This window comes from Aquarana catesbeiana, linkage group LG07 (genome assembly GCF_042186555.1).
Source record: "Aquarana catesbeiana isolate 2022-GZ linkage group LG07, ASM4218655v1, whole genome shotgun sequence".
NCBI classification, from domain to species: Eukaryota; Metazoa; Chordata; class Amphibia; order Anura; family Ranidae; genus Aquarana; species Aquarana catesbeiana.
This window is the reverse complement of record NC_133330.1, coordinates 234,743,030-234,749,038: the sequence shown is the minus strand read 5'-3', so window position 1 is coordinate 234,749,038 and position 6,009 is coordinate 234,743,030.

Genomic DNA, 6,009 nt, shown 5'->3' with positions numbered 1-6,009 from the left:
ACAATGGAGTGAAGGTAAGAAGGAGGGGATTACCGACCTGACTCACCCCTCTGCAACTCACTTTAGCCATTCCACTCTCTGCCGCTAGAGGGCGCTCTGAGCTCTCCTGTAACCCAGTCCACTTCTCTGATCACATAATCACACACAATGGAATGTGTCTTCTTATGGCCAATGAAAAGATCGTGGAAGAGCAGTTAAAGTGAGACTCCAGGAAATGTTTATTTTTTCTTCATGTTTTCCTTACACAGAAGTTGGAGGACAAGAATGTGCTACCTGCAAAAAAAAAAAAAAAAAAATAGAATACTGCCCTATACACCCAAAATATTAAGATCATTTTTATTTTACATATATGTCATAAAAATATTGTGTATGAAATAACATATCCGTTAAATAGGTGTCATTGTTTAAAAAATGCATGGACCGCTTTACATGTATATTGCCAACGCACTGTTCCAACGCACACATTTCCATAGAAATGGCAGTGTATATAAGTAGGTGCTGAAGCGACCACTGGCTGGAACCGTGACTAATCAGAGTGAGAGAATGTCACCAGCACATCAAGGAGCTCCAGAGTGGCTCCAAAGCTTTATAGTGGTTGTTAAAGCTGAGTTCTGGCAACATTTTTTACATTTCTTTTTGTATCCTAGCATTATTGCTAATGAAATTTCAAAAAGAGTATACATTGATCTTGATCGACTGTTAAAAAATATAAATGTCTTACTGTTCGCTTTGACGATGACCACTATAGCAGGAATATACAATTAGCGGACCTTCAGGTGTTGCAGAACTATAAGTCCCATGAGGCATTGCAAGACTCTGACAGCCACAAGCATGACACCCAGAGGCAGAGGCATGATGGGGCTTGTCGTTTTGCAACAGCTGGTGGTTCGCTAAAAGCATATCCCTGCACTATATTATAAACATGCCATCCCCTCTGTTAAATAACATTACGTATCCCTGTGCCTATATAAAAAACATGCCGGTTTGTACCTATATACGGATTTCTCCTCTCCCCGGCTGAGAGCTCCAGTGGGCAGGGCTGACATCAGCCGGGGAGGAGAGAGGAGAGAGATCCAAGGAGTCACTTGAGCACCGGATAATGCTCTGATATAGGTACAAATCTGCATCTTTTTTATACAGCACATGGACATATAATGTTATTTACCAGAGGATATGGCATGCTTATACTATAGATATGATAGAAGCAGGAGGGGAGGATCGTGGAGTGGACGGAGCTGACAGGAGGGGAGGGGAGGGGGGAGGAGGACATAGGAGAGCAAAGAGGAGAGCTGTGGATGACGGAGGCACGTAAACTGACCACAGTGTCAGTCCTCAGCAGCTTTCAAAACCAAGGTCAGTGTGACAGACCTAGCCGGGAGAGAGACTTTTGGAGGGGACTGTATGCTAGCCTCTTGCCGATCGATCGTGGGCCCTGGCATTTGGGGGAACGATGCTCTTTGTGAGCTGTATGCCTGGGGACCCTTGAGGCGGTATTACTGTGAATTCGGGTCCTGGTCCCCCAGGACACACAGACTCTGGGGACCCTGGATTTGCCATATTAGAATAGTGACTGATTCATACCGTTGGGACTCTTACTGTTAAATGCTAATGTCATCAATTCCAGCTACCTGTCTGTTGTCTGCTAAAATGTGTATTGTAAATAAGTCTCTAGTATGGGATCTAAGAGTCCTTAGATCCCCATTGTTGTTTGTGTTTAATTAACTCTGCTATTGTGATAATGTTGATTGGATTTTTAGAACTACAAGACGGCCAGTCTGGCCTAAAGGTCATGTCGGAGTCATCTAGGCTGTCTAAAGGGATTAGTTAATTAGCTCATGTTAATTAGGTTAATTAGGTTACAGCTGTATTGTTAGAGTAATATGAGCACCTCCTCTTTTAGTGTATAAAAGAGCCTGCATATTGCAATAAAAGAGATTCCTGTTTGAACTTACATACAGCCTACCTGGTGTTTGTTCACAACTGGGTTAGAACGGCACATAGCTGAAGTTCTAATCCCGGAGCATCGGATGACCGAACATCAGATGTTGCGATCTGCAATCTGATTCTCTAGCAGCAGAGGAGTGTCGGGAGAGTGGAACCGAGCGAGCAAGGGGCTCGTTATATTCAGTTTACAGAGGGGAGGACAGAACAAGGCAGGATTAGCCAGGTATTTCAGGTGATATAGGGGGCCAAATAACACAGCACAAGCACTGTTCAAGCTTTAAGGGAACACAATCTATTTTTTTTTTCTTTTTTAGGATAACAAATACTATAATCAGCAATCACATCGTGACAGCATTTTACAATGTTATGGAGTCAGGCAGGACCCCTTCACCAGACATGTGACCATTACATGCCTGATGAAGGGGTCCTGCGTGCCTCCAAAATGTTGCAATCTGCTGTAGCAGTGTGATCGCTGATTAAAGCTTTGGACCCATATAGGTGATGAAGGTATATCTAAGAACATGCAAACTTTTCTAAGAATTATCCTGTTTTATACAAAGAAAACGATAACTATGCAATGGAAATCCCAATCCCCACCTACCATAGTCTTCTGGCTCACTATAGTCAATCAGGCTATACCTTTATACAAAACTGACGTATGAGGCCAGAGGATGCCCAAAAAAATTTCATAAGATCTGGAATCCCTAGGTTAGCTCAGATTGCACTATACCACCTGCTCCTTGAGTTCTCCGAAAACGTTAGTTGACTTCTTGTCATCATAATGGAATTTAGAAGGTAACAATGTGACTCCTCTAATAGTCTGTACTCACTAACTGGATACCACGTAACTGTATTTCATTGCCGATTGAGCACTGTTTGCTCCATTGATGGAGCAAATATGCATTTGTGTATATGTTTGTTTGTTTGTACGTAAACAATGAAGAAAAAAATTAGTCCCTTCTCTCAAGGAGCTTATAATCTAAAGTCCCTAAATCACATTTATACATACACATACTAGGGCCAATCTGAATATTTAACCTACCGCCATGTCTTTGGAGTGTGCAAGGAAACTGGAATACCCGGAGGAAACCCACACAGGCACAGGGAGAACACACAGAGTCCAGGCAGTGACTACTCATGGGTATTAATGGCTCGTTTTACATTGATGTAAAATCCATCCAAATGAATCCATTTATGAAAGAAACAAAATCATCATGGTAGTGCAGTATTACCACTATGATTTTACTATGATATTGTTTCTTTCATAGATGGATTAAACCTTTGTGAATCAAAATATCTCATGTATGACCTGGTCCTTAACAAGCGGTGGAACCACAAAACACATCAACGTACAATGGTCTAGTAATTCACATGAGTCATTTATATATACCATACATGTCTTTTTTTATTTTTTATTTAATCAAAAAAGGCAAGACCCACAGGGCCAACATAAGAAAGAAAAATACAAAAAACATACTGTATGGACACATATGGTACAACCCATCACAACAGTATGTATTACTACATTGGAGGAGAGATTAATGACAGAGATTAGGTGTATCTTCAGCGTCTATATCATATCAAACTGTCTTGGTTTATAATTCTACTAGACATAGTACAGTATACACTCTAATTCCCCACGAGGGCATACCTGACTACGTGACAATAGAATAGAGCACTATTCCATGGGTCTCATCTCTTACAATTTTCCTCATTTTTCAACAGTAGAAACAGAGAGAGAAAGAAAGAGTAGCTGTAGGCTGTAGACAAGAGAAAATAGAGAAAAGGAAAGACAAAGGTGGAGAGAGGAGAGGGTCCGTGAACATGGGTCCACAGAGTGGCCAGGGTATAGCATGTTGCAGTACATTTGTCGCATGGCAGAGATGCAAAAGGAGAGATGCTGTAAATTTCAGGCATCTGTGTCGTTTCCCAGGAGGGCCTGGCCGTCATCAGAGAACACAAGTTTCATAGGGTACAAGTTTTGGAGTATTGGTCTCGCTGATGTCTAGCTGTGAGGATAAGGTCCTCCATTTTGTTTATGTCTACAACTTTTCTAAGCCAGAGGTCAATGGTCGGTGGGTGTGGGGATTTCCAATGGAGGGGGATACATGCCTTGGCAGCGGATTTCTTATAAATTTTTGCCGGGGTCTCTGAAGCATGTAGGAAGAAGAAAGCCGAGTCTTCTGGGATAGGACGTTCAATGAACTTCTGTACGATTTGATGTACTTTCCTCCAAAAGTCTGCGAGTTTGGGGCAGGACCAGAGGCAATGAGGGGATGTCGTTTAACATCAGTGGGTAGTGATGCATAACACCAAGGTGTTCTTTTGAGGGGTGCGATACTTTGTGCCTGTTCCAACCGAGGCCACAGCTTGGCATCATGGTGTCAGCACCAGTCTATAAGCCCACTGAGATGTGTTGCATGGTAGTAAGTGCGTATGTCTGGCATCGCCAAGCCTCCATGTTTGGGCAGTGAAAGTAACGTCCTGCTTAGGCGTGGTCGTTTGGGGGCCCAGATGAAATCTATGAACAGTGAGTGCATCAGTTTAAAGTAACTTGTAGGGAAATGGATAGGTAAGGCCTGGAGGAGATATAAAAATTTAGGGAGGATGCTCATTTTCAGTATGTTACATCGGCTGAACCACGAGTGGAGGCCAGTGTGCCATGTATTGAGAAAAGTCCAGACCATTTTTAGAAGAGGGGGGAAGTTTAGGTTGAAGAGTTTGGAAAACTTTGAAGGAAAGAAAATGCCTAGATATTTCAAAACAGTTCCATCCATTTCAATTTAAAGCTCACTTGGAGGTGTGAGAGGTATGGCTGTCGTTTACCGACCCCCATCGCTTCTGATTTGGTAAAATGTATTTTTAGATTGGATAGTGCGCCATATATTTCAAATTCGCGTAACAGGTTTGGGAGGGAGATGACTGGTTTCGTAAGTGAAAACATCATATCATCCGCATATGCTGATACTTTTTGTTGCGAGTTACCCACACTAACTCCAGTGACATCAGGGTTGAGCCGCACATGACACAGAAAAGGTTCCAAGGACAGGGCAAAAAGGAGGGGCGACAGGGGACATCCCTGTCTAGTCCCGTTGGTTATCGTGAAGGGGTCTGATAAAACTCCATTAGCCCTGACCCTAGCTGACGGGCCAGAGTAGATGGAAGTAATCAAATTAAGCATATTGCATCCCAGACCCACATGCCATAAAACCGAGAACATGAAAGGCCAATGAACACGATCAAAGGCCTTTCCGAATCCATCCCTAGAAAAACACATGGATTGTTAGTGGTATTGGCTACATGCAATTAATTGAGTACTTTGGTTGTGTTGTCTCTGGCTTCTCTGAGTGGAACGAAGCCAACCTGGTCTAAGTGAATCAGGTCAGGAAGGTGTTGCTGTAATTTAGTTGCAATGATTTTGGTGAAAAGTTCAAGGTCGGTCTTCAGTAGGGATATGGGCCTGTAACTCCTGCAGAGGGTGGGGTCTTTGCCATCTTTTGGGATTACATGTCTTTTTTTAAACTGTGATACATATTTTATGGATGTTATCCCTTATACACGATTTATATGACATGTATGTAAAATAAAAATAGATTTTTATCCTTATATTTCTGGTGTACATGGCAGTTTTTTATGTCTTCCTGGTAGCGCATTCAAAGCCCCCAAACTTCTGTGTAGGTATGTATCTTATGTCTTGATGGGATGGTGTTCCCAGGAAAATATATTTTTTGGCTTTCTACGTAATATACTATAGATTCCACAATTCTGTTCAGTTTGATTGTTTAAAAAACTTAAATCCAAATTTCTGCCCTCTCTATGCTTTGCCGAATTACTCCTTGTCACAGAACGTCCTACACTCCGCTTGAGTGCTTCCGTCATATACCACTTCCTCCCAGTCTGTATACAGATATCAGATATTCCAACCTCTCTGAGCACAAAACAAGGCGACACTTGCTTGTTGCTACCATGAACTGTTTTTATTTAGAATCAAAATTACAAGACTTTATATGCCGTTGGAACCTCCTCTAACAATACAACTGTAACCTAATTAACCTAATTAACATG